This window comes from Eptatretus burgeri, chromosome 2 (assembly GCF_056783735.1).
Source record: "Eptatretus burgeri isolate ZD-2024b chromosome 2, Ebu_testis_v1, whole genome shotgun sequence".
Classification (NCBI taxonomy): domain Eukaryota; kingdom Metazoa; phylum Chordata; class Myxini; order Myxiniformes; family Myxinidae; genus Eptatretus; species Eptatretus burgeri.
This window is the reverse complement of record NC_140962.1, coordinates 67,218,278-67,233,236: the sequence shown is the minus strand read 5'-3', so window position 1 is coordinate 67,233,236 and position 14,959 is coordinate 67,218,278. Positions and strand designations below refer to the sequence as shown.

Genomic DNA, 14,959 nt, shown 5'->3' with positions numbered 1-14,959 from the left:
TTCCAGCCTGGAAGTGCCCCAATATTAATAATAATAATAATAATAATAATAATAATAATAATAATAACAAGTGGTGCCAGGCACAACAAATCCTGCCCATTTAAGGCATAAAGTTATTTTGGGGATCAAATTTAAATTTGATACATCCTTAACCTGAATGTTGATTATAAGGAATAGAATAAGGAATATTTTAGTCTTAGCTTGAAGTCAATTAAACAATTTTTGATGAAGTTATGAGCGAAAAACGATTTTGATCTTTTCATGACCTTGACCTTTGATCCAATTGGACCCAGAAGTTAATGGGGTCGTCCAAGTTTCATTGCCCACCTGTGGATTAAATTTGATAGTGTTTGCAAAAGCCGTTTTGCCGTAAAGTTGCTAACAGACAGACAGACAAACAAACAAACAGCCAAACAAACCGGACAATTACAATATCCCGCTCCCTCCCTCCGGGGGGCGGGATAATAATAATAATAATAATTATTATTATTATTATTATTACAGGTCTTTCGGGGTTTTTGTGGTTTTAAGGGTATTGGGGGGGGGGGTCTTAAAGGGTCTTCAAAGGTTGAGGGGTCTCCGCAGTCTAAAGGGTGAAAAGGTACATTTCAATAGGATGTAATTAATGAATAGACATACTTAATTATTAGACACAAAAGAACATGACACACACACATACCTCATCCATATATAGCAGATAGAGCACGGACAAACAACCATAGGTTGGTAATCATAGCGCAAGCTTTAATGGACCGAAGGCCTCCTGTGTCGAATTTCCATGTCAGGTAACTCACATTATTATATAACCGGTCATCCTCGATGGACTTGAAGTCATTGTTGGAATCAAGTACACTGTGTATACAGCTAAGTGTAACCCATGGATGTCGGTGCTCCTTTGCGAGGGAGTCCGGTTTCGGATGCTCTGAGTGCTTCAAAATTAAAATCCTAATTGTTTCACGATCATAACGAGATCATTACGTTAAGGTATCAAGTCTATATGCAGCATTGTATGTATGATGGTGAAAATAACAAGGAACTGTGCTCCTTTCTAATGCAGATCGGAACATTTAGATTCATGAAGATGCAGAGAAGCTATAAAACCCGTTTCACATGCTTTTATGACTACAGACGTATGATTACGACATTACATTACGAATCATTTGAAAAATAAACACTGCCACATTACACACGTAAGAGAACAAATTTGATTTCATGAGATCGTTCGTATCCTTGTCCATATTTCTCACAACAGAGATTTTCTTCGCACAAACTTTCCTATATAAATCCTATAGGGATGAGAATTGCATTGCCATTACATCCCACCCCTCTCCCCATTCCACATCATCTGGCCTTCCCATTTTCTTCGCCTTCTTACCCCAACTACCGTACCCTCCCTTCAGGGATTACCCTCACCGCCACCCCTCCCTTAAGAGGGGGTGGTCCATGCCCTGAATTCTCCCAGCACCCCTATGGCTATCAAATATCATGTGCAGTGTTGCCAATTTGTTCATTTTCCATGTTGCCATGTTGTCCCCCTCTCGAACTGGATGGAAGGTGAAATTTTTCAGACAGCAGGTAACATTTCTGCAGGACTGGGTAACTCGGCCATACCCCACCCTCTTATTGACATGCAGGATGGTGATTGAGCTCACAGATGAGGATGGAGGGTGCCCATTGGCCAATGCTGTCATGGCGCCACTGCTTGATATTGAGAGTGCATGCAACCTCTGGTGTGGGGCATCAAGAGACAGCATGGGCAAACAACATCAGGGCCTCCACGCACACTCTTTCTCTCTTACATTTGTATTAAAAATTAGAGTTACAAGGGAAGCTATGGCCCCTCAATGGACCCCGGGCCCTGAGACAGCTCTCTTACATTTGTATTAAAAATTAGAGTTACAGGGGAAGCTATGGCCCCTCAACGGACCCCGGGCCCCGAGACAGCAACCCCACCCCCCGCCCAACCCCTCCTCTTGATGCGCATGTGCAGCACTAAAAGCCATTTAGTTGTGCTCGAGCGTGGAAAACCACCATTGGGTCACCGCAGTCATGAGGTGCCAGGGAACAGCTATCTTGCTTCGGGAACTTACGACAAAACCAGGGTGGGGAAATAAAAGGGAGTATACCACACACTGAACCAGAAATTGTGTAGCAACCAATGAGTGTGCCCCAAAAAGTCACGTGACTTGGGTACAAGTGCCTCATAAATCAAAACACATACGTACAGTCAGTCCTCGCTTTACATTGTACAGAAAACCCTCCCGTTCATGGGGGTTATGTTTTTGAAAAAACCCGCATTGGGCAAAACCGCGATGCAGAAAGACCTTTTGGGGAAAATAGGGTTAGGGGAACCATCTCTAAAATTTATTGCCTAAACTAGTAAAAATGAAAAACACTTAAAATTGTACTTACTTTTGATTATGATGATGGAGGGCGCTGGAGGTTATTGAGATAACATCGGCGTCCCTGGCTTCGGGTCGTCAGGGTCATCAGACTTTGTGAAGAAGGAGGTGATCTTTGTCTGCTTTGTCTTGTTCTGCATGCAATTGTTTAGCTCTGTATAAGGTGCCATGACAGTATCCTTCTCATGCTTGAATTTCAAGCATTTCTCCATGAAGACTAGAGAAAACCTCTCAAGATATTTTCCTCATTCCGCTTTATCCCAAGTGTTCTCTTTCACACTCCTCAACTTTATCCTATTTCTCCCTCCCAGCTTCAAAACAAACAAACAAATATTTTGCTCAAAAAAAAAATCATGAACCCATTCTGATTCTATTTCCTTCCTTTGGTTCATTCGCCATTTCTTCTTTTTTCATTACCTCCCAAATGAACCAACATTCCAAAAAAAAAAATATGAATTTGCTTCTTACTTTGAAAGTATTTAATTACATTTTATAATGTTTAATTTGCCTTATTTCAGAAAAACCGCACATCTTCTTCTTCTTCATAACTATTTTGGATTCACTGTCACAAACACACCACAATGTAATTAAAAGACTAATGAAAACTAAATCATGCAATATCACATGATATAAAACTAAATCATGTGATATTCCATGATATCAAACTAAATCATATGATATTACATGATATCAAACTAAATCACATGATATAACATGATATCCAACTAAATCACATGATATTACAGGATATCAAACTAAATAACATGATATCATACTAAATCACGTGATATTACATGATATCCAACTAAATCACATGATATCAAACTAAATCACATGATATTACATGATATCAAACTAAATAACACAATATCAAACTAAATCACACGATTTTACATGATATTAAACTAAATCACATGATATTATATATCAAACTAAATCACACAATATTACACGTGACATTACATGATAAACTAAATCACGCGATATTGCATGATATCATACTAAATCACGTGATATTACATAATGTCACATTATATCAAACTAAATCATGTGATATTACATGATATCAAACTAAATCACATGATATTACATGACAACAAACTAAATCACACGATATTACATGATATCAGACTAAATCATGCGATATTGCATGATATCAAACTAAATCACATGATATTGCATGATATCAAACGAAATCACGTGATATTACATGATATCAAACTAAATAACACGATATCAAACTAAATCACACCATATTACATGATATGCAACTAAATCACATGATATTACATATCAAACTAAATCACGCAATATTACATGACATCAAACTAAAACACGTGATAAAACATGATAAACTAAATCACACCATATTACATGATATTAAACCAAATCACATGATATTACATATCAAACTAAATCACGCAATATTACATGACATCAAACTAAATCACATGATATTACATGATAACAAACTAAATCACAAGATATTACATGACATTAAGCTAAATCACATGATATTACATATCAAACTAAATCACGCAATATTACATGACATCAAACTAAATCACGCAATATTACATGACATCAAACTAAAACACGTGATATTACATGATATTAAACTAAATCACGCAATATTACATCATATCAAACTAAATCATGTGATATTACATGATATCAAACTAAATCACATGATATTACATGACAACAAACTAAATCACATGATATTACATGATATCAGACTAAATCACGTGATATTACAAGATATCAAACTAAATCACATGAAATTACATGACAAACTAAATCACATGATATTAAACTTAATCATGTGATATTACATGTTATAAAACTAAATCACACGATATTGTATGATATCATACTAAATCACGTGATATTACATGATCTCAAACTAAATCAAATGATATTACATTATATCAAACAAAATCACATGCTATTACATTATATCAAACTAAATCACGTGATATTACATGATATCAAACGAAATCACATGAAGTCACATTATATCAAACTAAATCACGCGATATTGCATATCATACTAAATCACACGATATTACGTGTTAAACTAAATCACACGATATTACATGATATCAAACTAAATCACACGATATTACATGTCAAATTAAATGACATGATATTACATGATATCAAACGAAATCACACGATATTACATGATATCAAACTAAATCACACAATATTACATGTCAAACTATATCATCCAATATCACATGATATCAATCTAAATCATGTGATATTTCATGATATCAATCTAAATCACGTGATATTTCATGATATCAATCTAAATCATGCAATATCAAATGGGATCAAACTCAATCACGTGACATTGCATGATATCAAACTAAATCACATGATATTACATGATAAACTCAATCACGTGATATTACATTATATCAAACTAAATCACATGATATCAAACTAAATTACACGATATTACATGATATCAAACTAAATCACACGATATTACATGTCAAACTATATCATCCAATATCACATGATATCAATCTAAATCACGTGATATTTCATGATATCAATCTAAATCATGCAATATCACATGGGATCGAACTCAATCACGTGACATTGCATGATATCAAACTAAATCACATGATATCAATCTCAATCACATGATATTACATTATATCAAACTCAATCATGCAATATCACATGATATCAAACTCAATCACACAATATAACATGATATCAAACAATATCGTGCGATATCATGTGATAACACGTGATAACAGTCCGTGCGGAACGATATCAAAAGAGTAACTGAGTCTGTGATGGAGGGTAGCGTGGGACTGTGAGGTGACGGAGATGCGGGGTTGTGTATTTCTCCGTGCCAGACCGCGATAGAGTGAGGGACCCATGCCACAATCGGCACATTTTACCACAATAATTCAATCGCGATAGAGCGAAACCGCGATGCGGAAACCTGCATTGGGGTGGGCCCGCTGTAGTTACATTCTTGAAAAGTGAGACTTTAAGTGAATCCAATTTCCTCATAATAATTAAAGTAAATAAAGGGGAGGGAGGGGGAAGTTTTGGATCCAGGGAAGATTTTTATCGTAGCCTGGTGTTGGCGCAGTGGTTAGGGCAGTGGCTTGGGATCCAAAAGGTCCTGAGTTCAAGCCCCGTTGGACCACTGAATTAATACACCAGGGGGTTGACACAGCCTGTCATCCTTCCGAGGTCGGCGAAATGAGTACCAGTGTACTGGGCTGGTGTATACCCCGATTAAAATAGGTGTACCATATCCCTGTGTCGTAAGAGGCGACCAGGGTTGCGTCAGGAAGGGCATCCCGCGTAAAACATGTGCCAAATCACTATGCGGATCATGCGGATCATACGGATGATCCGCTGTGGCGACCCCGAACGGGAGCAGCCGAAAGAAGAAGAGAGAGGAGATTTTTATCGTCTGATAAAAGACATTATTTACATATAGAGTACAAGTTTTAAATAATTTTAAACAAGCAATTTAATATCATAATCTTTGGGTCCTTTTTCCTCGTCATCTCTCTTTGCTTCAGATCTTCATTGGTTAGGTCTTCTCCGTGTGATTGCAGAAGTCAATGCCGGCTTCTTCCACCTCATTAAACCCCTCTTTACTGTTTAGTTTGGTTCTAAGTTAGAGGTAAAACGACTTTATAATGGAACGGTGAACGATTTTAAATGAGTATGTTCTCTAATAAATCAGTTACTTCATAACGAAGCAATGTTAACCGGGACTATATTAAGCGATGACTTATTGTATTCTAAATGTTCAAATTGTGTCTTGAATGTGGTTATTCTCAGGGTTATAGTTAGGAGTAGGGTTAGAGTTAAACCCGAACATGTAAATAAACAATTTCAAAATGCAATTTGTAAATTTAAAATACATCGGAGTTTCGATTTGTGAGGCACTTGTACCCAAGTCACATGTTTACAAAAAATGATTGTGCCACTGATAGGTCGGATCTGTAGACCCCCTTAGGGCCCGATGGCACGTGACTTTTTAGAGCAGGTTACACAGAATCTGGGTTGAGGGAAAAAGATAGAAGTGAAAATGAAAAGACAAAAAAACCAATCCAGTAATTTTCAAATGGAAATGCCTTACAAACCAACCAAGGAAATGAATATACCAAGCACCAACAGCATACCATCATCTCTTCTGGAGGTTTGGTGCATCATCATCTGAACATCGTGAAGCACACATACAGCTACCTACTGAAGAACCACTGTCTTCACAACAAAGAGTCAGTCTCCGATGTTTGTCAGTCAAACTATTTCCATTTATTAAAGTTACAAACTATATCTACTGGTGCACCTCTTGCAAAAAGCTTATGAATAAGGAAAGTTTCCTACTGCTACAATTGGTAAAAGTGGAGGAGCTTGGTTCACCAAACTGATCAGCAAAGCCAATGTTGACAAACTACGAGTATGTGAAAAAGCTGCAAAACACCGAGCCTATGGTCTGCATCGACATGCGGAAGGCTTAGCCAGTCAATGTCAAAGCCAATATCAGAAGTATTTAATGAGGATGTTAAGAAGGCTGAAGACACAACACAGTTAATGTAACCAAACATTGCTGTTGCAGCACCTATTACTCAAAGGAGAAGGTCCGTCTGTCAGTGTGTCATGCTTCATTCAAAAGGGTTCCTGCTGTTGTAGATTAATAAAAATAGGGGCAATACCCCCAGGGTGCTCACCTGGTAGTGGCTGGATAAGATAACCAGGGAAACACTGTTAGGCATGGATGACCCAAAAAATATGTCACGGAGAAGAAAGTAAACACCAATGGAATTTTGTTTTCATGCCGTGAACAAACTTTGGTACATCGTGGGTGATGAAGGTTGTGGTCAAGTTTCATGGAAATTGTGTGTGTAGTTTTGGAGAAGAACACAAATACATATTGTTTGTGGCACCCTGATTTTTCTAATGCCATGCACAAACTTTGGTACATCATGGGTGATGAAGGTTGTGGTGAAGTTTCATCGGAATTGTGTGTGTTATTTCGGAGAAGAAAGCAAATACCTATTTGGGTGGACAACCCCCCATAAACTCCCTCCGTAGACCCCCTCAGACCCGATTTTTTTTATGCCGTAAACAAACTTTGGTACGTCACGGGTGATGAAGGTTGTGGTCAAGTTTCATCAGAATTGTATGTGTAGTTTCTGATAAGAAAGCAAATACCTATTTTGGGGGGCAACCACTGTAGACCCCCAAAGGGCCCTATTTTTGTTTAATGCCATGAACAAACTTTGGTACATACACGGTGATGAACATTGTGGAAAAAGTTTCATAGAAATCATATGTGTAGTTTCAGAGAAGTTGCTAGTATTTGTGGACGGATGGACGATACGCCATCCCATAAGCTCCCCGAAACTACGTTCCAGGTGAGCTAAAAATGGGACCTTTGGTAGGCTAAAAATCGATAAACTCATTTGGAAAACTAGAGGGGGAGCACTCAGGAGAGTGCAAATCCTCCGCCGCCAATAATGCTGGGTCACTCAAGTGAACCTTATATCTTATTCATTAAATATGATGTGAACAGTGCTGACAGTTATAGTTCTTTTCTCCAACATTTTTTTTTGGGGGGGGGGGGTTGGAAATCACTTAAAACATGCAGAATGCAAAAAAAAAAAAGGGATCGAAATTTTGTTGAAAAAAAAGTTGCAAAATTTTTTTTCTCTAACAATTTTTTTTTTGGGGGGGTGGTTGGAAATCACTTAAAACATGTAGAAATGCAAAAAAAAATTCCCTCTTTTTTGGGGGGGGGTAAATTTTTCGGGGGGAGTTGATAATTACTTAAAACATGTATAAATGCAAAAACAAAAAAAATTCTCAAAATTTGGGGGGGGGGTGGAAATCACTTAAAACATGCAGAAATGCAAAAACAAAATTTCCCCTCTTTTTTTGGGGGGGGGTAACAATTTTTTTTGGGGGGGGGGTTGGAAATCACTTAAAACATGTAGAAATGCAAAAAAATTCCCTCTTTTTTTGGGGGGGGTAAATTTTTCGGGGGGTTGATAATTACTTAAAACATGTATAAATGCAAAAACAAAAAAATTTCTCTAAATTTGGGGGGTGGAAATCACTTAAAACATGCAGAAATGCAAAAAAAAAATTTCCCTCTTTTTTTGGGGGGGGTAACAATTTTTTTGGGGGGGGGGTTGGAAATCACTTAAAACATGTTGAAATGAAAAAAAATTCCCTCTTTTTTGGGGGGGGGGTAAATTTTTCGGGGGGGGGGGTTGATAATCACTTAAAACATGTATAAATGCAAAAAAAATTTCTCTAAATTTGGGTGGGGGGTGGAAATCACAAAACATGTAGAAATGCAAAAAAAAATTTCCCCTCTTTTTTTTGGGGGGGGGTAACAATTTTTTTGGGGGGGTTGGAAATCACTTAAAACATGTTGAAATGAAAAAAAAATTACCTCTTTTTGGGGGGGGGAATTTTTCGGGGGGGTTGATAATCACTTAAAACATGTATAAATGCAAAAAAAAAAATTCTCTAAATTTGGGTGGGGGGTGGAAATTACAAAACATGTAGAAATGCAAAAAAAAAAAAATTCTCTATTTTTTTGGTGGGGGGGGGGGGTAACAATTTTTTGGGGGGGGGTTGGAAATCACTTAAAACATGTAGGAATGCAAAAAAAAAAAATATCTTACAATTTTTTTTGGGGGGGGGGGACCAAGTCCAAAATTTTATGGCATGATCCTTGGACCATACCTAACCCCCCACCAAGTTTCGTCGAAATCCGTCAAGGAGTTTTTCCGTAATACTGTTCACAAACAAACAAACAAACAAAGAAACAAACAAACAGAAAGGGGTGAAAACAATAACCTCCATCCATCTTCGAAGATGGCGGAGGTTAATAATTGATTTACTTGGAACAAAAATTTGTGTGCATTTCATTCTTAAGATGCCTGTTTTAAAAGCCCTCTTTATGAGATTCAAGAAGCAGGAATTATAATTTGTCGTGGTTCCAACAGTAACATTTATTATTTCATAACAGCAGGGACACTTTTGAAGGACACAGAAGAGGCACACATAATTATATCGAGTAATATTTCTCCAAGCAATATAAAAATATATAAAAGCACACCGAAAGATCACACAAAAAACAACCAGTCACCAAGACAGCAGGAACAACGACGTGTTATAACAGATCATTTTTTGTGTTTCACTCCATTTTACATCCTTATTTAGATTCACAGATAAACATGCAATATGTTTGTGAAGTACAACATGCTGCCTTTTGATTAAACCCATCAGCAAAGCGACAGATAGGTATGTTTAGTAATTCATATTCAAGCAAGTGATGCCACACACTACAAAGTGGAGGCCAATGTGAAGTGCATTGTCACTTTTAACCTGAAGTTGAACACTGGTTTCAAACAAGACTAACAAATGCTCACTATATTTATGCAAGGAACTCAACTGATTCGTTGGAAGCATGCAGTGAAACAATGAAAGACACATCATTTGAAAAAGTGAAGAACTCTCTCACCATATTCAATAAATTTGCAAATGGTGCTGATGAATGCACCAATGCAAATGGGTGTCGAGTAGCAAGTCATTGCATATGCTATCTTGATGTCAGTGTTAGGCCAGGAGATACATTTCTCGATGTTCAGATGATGCAAGGAGGAGGTGAGAGGACAGATACACTCAAGCTCAATGATAAATAAATGAAAAATCACTCATAGAGTGACACTTGGCGAAGCGGAACAGCACTCGGTGGAGCACATACCTCCGTCAGACAGAACAGTTTAAATTTTGTATCCCACTGATAGGTTGGATCTGAATCTGGACCTTAACAAAAATCGAATTGGCTTGTTCTTGTCACCTAACCAACTCTTTAACCTTGTTTTGTCACAAGTCATCCACAACTTTTAGAGATATGCCATACATAGTTTTTGGCCCACATCTGTCAATGGTGAAGAATCACTTTAAAAAATTCTCGGATCCGGATCCGGATCGAATCTTCACCAAAAATGAATCAATTAGTCCTTTTCACATACCCAACCAGTCCACAAAGTTTCTGCGGAATCCATTCATCACCTTTTGAGATATTGTGCTTTCTCTAGCTTTTGACCCTATCCCTCAATGGTGAAGAATAGCTTGAAAAAAAATCTCGAATCTGGATCCGGATTCAGATCTTCACCAAAAAAAAAATCTCGAATCTGGATCCGGATTCAGATCTTCACCAAAATCGAAATAATTAGTCCTTGTCACACACCCAACCTGCCCGCCAAGTTTCATCCAAATCCGTCTAGAACTTTTTGAGATATCATGCAATATCGATTTTAGCCCAATCTCTCAACGGTGAAGAATCAGTTAAAAATTAAATAACTCTCGTATCCAGATCTGGATTCGGACCTTCACCAAAACTGAAACAATTCTTATGAGTGGCACTTCCATCCTGTCCACTAAGTTTTGTGTGAAATCCATCCATAACTTTTTGAGATATTGTGCTATATATCGTTTTTGGCTTCATCTCTCAATGGTAATGCCTGGTGTTGGCTCAACGGTTGGGGTGGCGGGCTTTCGATCTGAGGGTCCTGAGTTCAAATCCCACTCAGCTGTTGAATTAATACCAGGTGGGGTTAACTCTGCCTGTCATCCTTCCGAGGTCGGCAAAATGAGTGCCAACCAGCCAGCATGCTGGTGTCCTGTGTCGGAGTGGCCACCCGTCCAGGATTGTGCCCAATAGCCAAGGAGACTGCTTCGGCAGCACCAATGCTCTGCACAGAGTATGGGTAGCAATCTCCATCTCCTCCTCTCAATGGTGAAGAATCACTTAAAGAAATTCTCAGATCCAGATCCAGATTCGGATCTTCATCAAAATTAAGTGTTGCTGTCCTTGGCCCGTTGCCAACACACACAGCAAATTTCAGAATGATTGCTTGAAAACTGTGGCCAAAAATCGTGTGACAAACAGACAGTCAGACAAACGCTGCAAACAAACACAGTTGGCGAAAAAAAAATTTTCGGCAAATAATAAAGAAACACGGAAGAAATAATAAAAAAAAAAAAACAGATCATCTCGCACTTCATGCCCTGTGGCGGGGATGAAAATGGCCTTTGTCCGTAATTAATGATTAATTATTTTCTTCATAGTCTCAAAATATATTTTTGGTCAATGACTTAAAACTGATAATGTCCCATATTTTCCAACAAACGTGCTTCCACCAAGTATTAACCTTATTTGTCAAACGTGCTTCCGCCAAGTATTAACTCAGGGGTGTGGACACTTATCCAACCAAGATATTCCAGATTTGTATTTTTAATTAATTTTCTGAAATTTGTTGAATTTGTTTTTCACTTGGTAGTTGTGGGTTACGATGTGTAAATAAAGTTGGGAAAAGTCTGATTTAATGCAATTTAATTCCAGGCGATAAAGCAACAAAAGGAGAAAATGTTGAAATGGGGTGTAGGCTTTCGATTGGCACTGTGTACATCACACATAGACACACATATCTAGACCACCTGTGGCTTTACTGATGGGAATAATGAGGGGGGGGAAGGTTGAGGGGAGAGAGAGAGAGAGAGAGAGAGAGAGAGAGAGAGAGAGAGAGAGAGAGAGAGAGAGAGAGAGAGAGAGAGAGAGAGAGAGAGAGAGAGAGAGAGAGAGAGAGAGAGAGAGAGAGAGAGAGAGAGAGAGAGAGAGAGAGAGAGAGAGAGAGAGAGAGAGAGAGAGAGAAATAGTATAGGGGGAAAGAAAGACAAAGGAGAGTGAGCGAAGAGAGGCGAGGGAGGGAGAGTGAGGAGAGATGGGGGAAGAGAAGACAGCATTAGGTGAGAGGAAGGGAAGGCAGATGTGCCATGCCACGTTAATTGTCTCATCAAAATGCTTTGGCATAGAATAACGGTGAAGATGGAAACAAAATAATGACTGAAATCCATTTTGTACTGGTGAAACTATAAATACTGCCCAAAGAAAGACACCGCTCAGACATGTCCAGAGATGAACTCAGTCTGAAGACAAACACCACCTGGACACATCTGGAGAAAAAACACTATCCAGACACGTCCAGAGATAAACTCCCGTCTGGACATAAACACCGCCCGGACGCGTCTGGAGCTAAGCTATCCAGGACAAACAACACTCGGACACGTCTGGAGACAAACTCCCATCCAGACAGAAACACCACCCGAACACGTCCGGAGACAAACTCCCATCCGGATACGTCCAGAGATAAATACCATCCGGACACGTCTGGAGACAAACCCCACCCAAACATGTCCATAGACAAACACTGCCCACACAAAACCACCATCCGGAAATATCCAGAGACAGGGAGAGAGAGGGGGGGAGTGGGAGAGGTGTGGGAGGAGAGTGCAGCACTGTATTGGGAGGGGGAAGATGAAGGTTGGGATAAAGTGAGAGAGGGATGGGGATCGGAGAGTTAGCAGAGAAAATATGTCATGCATTATACACAAAACACACACACATACACACTTGCTTGGCTGATATCAGCAATTTTTTGAGAATAGGCAGGTTGGAGTCAGAGTGATTACCGACTTCAGCACGTACTGTATGCAAAAGCCTTGAGTAGCTTTCACCGAAAAACAATGTTGCATTTATTTAGACATTTCAGGGAGATGTGCACAAACAACAATCTACAAAATAATGGAGCTAAGTGTTTCTTATCTCCTCCTAGACAAAGCATCAACAGTCCTCAAGACTCAGCTGTATTGTACTTAGTTTACATGACTCTGGATCACAAAACTTTTTCGCTCGCTATCATGAGCGAATGAGCAAATATTAGGGGAGGTATCACGTGAAGCTGAGGCCGCCGAGTATTAGCTATGCAGTCCAAGGTACATAACCGAACATGATTGGTCCAGTGCTATCACGTGCCTACCAAAGAACAGACCACCCCCACTACGTCTGCCACTCGTCCATGGGACGGGTAATATACTAGTCTTTATAAACATCTGCGTGTGACGGGTGACAACAAACAATTAGCTCGGTAATTTGGAAAACATGCAATAAATACAGCAAATGGCTCGGAATCAGGTGTTATCAAATATACTTTGCTTTGAAACTCACAAAGAGAAACATATAACCTTTGTAAACCACAACCGACAACCAAATGCTTTAGAAACAGTCATGAAGAGAAAGGGAAACCTGATAAAACCTCAATAAGATATGGGATGAAACTTTGCGACCACGGCGCCCATAACAGGCATAGCATATGGCCAGGCACATGTGGAGAGTCCCTACAGAACCAAATCTATCCATGTGTACCACATACATGTGTGCAGTATACGTACCTCCTCCACCTTATAGTAACTCGACTGTACATCTCGATCAGGTCACGAACTGCACCGCGATCAATTGTAGCGCGCTTGGTAAGTGGTTCAAGCATTCAAGCAAGCACTCCAATGGATTGCCTGGCTTAGCAACAATTACCAATTTCCAGCATTAAAAGTATGCACCCGGAAACACCCAAGCAATGTCTAAATTGGACAAATGAACACTTTTTCAGGATTCGGAACTGCTGCCAAGTTCAATTCTGGAGCTTAAATTTTGTGATTATGTTTAGTTTAAGAGATTCCCAAGGTTATCACATGTGCGAAAATGATCCAAAGCCACGAACGCTCGTGTCTCCGGGTGTTTATAAGCATTGTAATGTACCCAGCGATTCACAGCTTTGATGAACAGGCATTCGATCATATGAGTGAGGAAAGTGAAAAAAAATTGTTGTGGTCTGTTCCAAGTCAGAGTATGGTTGAGCAGGCCAAAAAAAACATGGTGGCTTCAGACCCCAGTTGGGTAACCCAGGATACACCTTAAGACCTCAGTGAATGAGGTGGTCGAGAAGCGCCTGATGAAGGATATAATTAAATAACGTCCTTAAGTATCTTTAAAAGGGATATTTTAATTAATCCAAACACCAAATTTTCACTCATGCACTTCCTTGGAGTTTTCTTGGTATGCATGCAGTTTCAGGCTGATAGGTTTCATGGGTTTGGAGTTATGGAAGAGACACACACACACTTATTAGTTTGTAAATATATGTGTGTGTATATATATATATATATATATATATATATATATATATATATATATATATATATATATATATATATATATATATATATATATATATATATATAATCCTAGGGTCATGGGTTCAAATCCTGCTCAACTGTTGAATTAATACCAGGTGGGGTTAACTCGACCTGTCATCCTTCCGAGGTCGGCAAAATGACTACCAGCATGTATCCTGTGTCGGAGTGGCGACGCATCCAGGATTGCTGCCAATAGCCAAGGAGACTGCTAAGGCAGCACCAACGCTCTGCACAGAGTATGGTCCCAATGGATGGATATATATGATATATATATATATATATATATATATATATATATATATATAAAAAACTATGGTATTAGTATCGTTATACCATACACATATATATATATATATATATATATATATATATATATATATATATATAAAATTTTGTATATGTAAAATTTTATATATAAAAAAATATATATATATTTATATACATATCAAGACCCA

General features: G+C 38.5%; 1 long non-coding RNA gene across 1 annotated transcript in view; it reads right to left on the bottom strand.

Annotated features, from left to right (window-relative positions):
- Positions 1-1,100: 1,100 nt before the first annotated feature.
- LOC147032215 (uncharacterized) overlaps positions 1,101-14,959 on the bottom strand; it is a 182,685-nt gene continuing 168,826 nt past the window's right edge. The window contains exons 6-7 of the long non-coding RNA XR_015055084.1: positions 2,413-2,536; positions 1,101-1,727 (exon numbers count right to left, since the gene is read on the bottom strand). This is a non-coding gene — a long non-coding RNA (uncharacterized LOC147032215). The remainder of the gene's footprint in view (positions 1,728-2,412; positions 2,537-14,959) is intronic.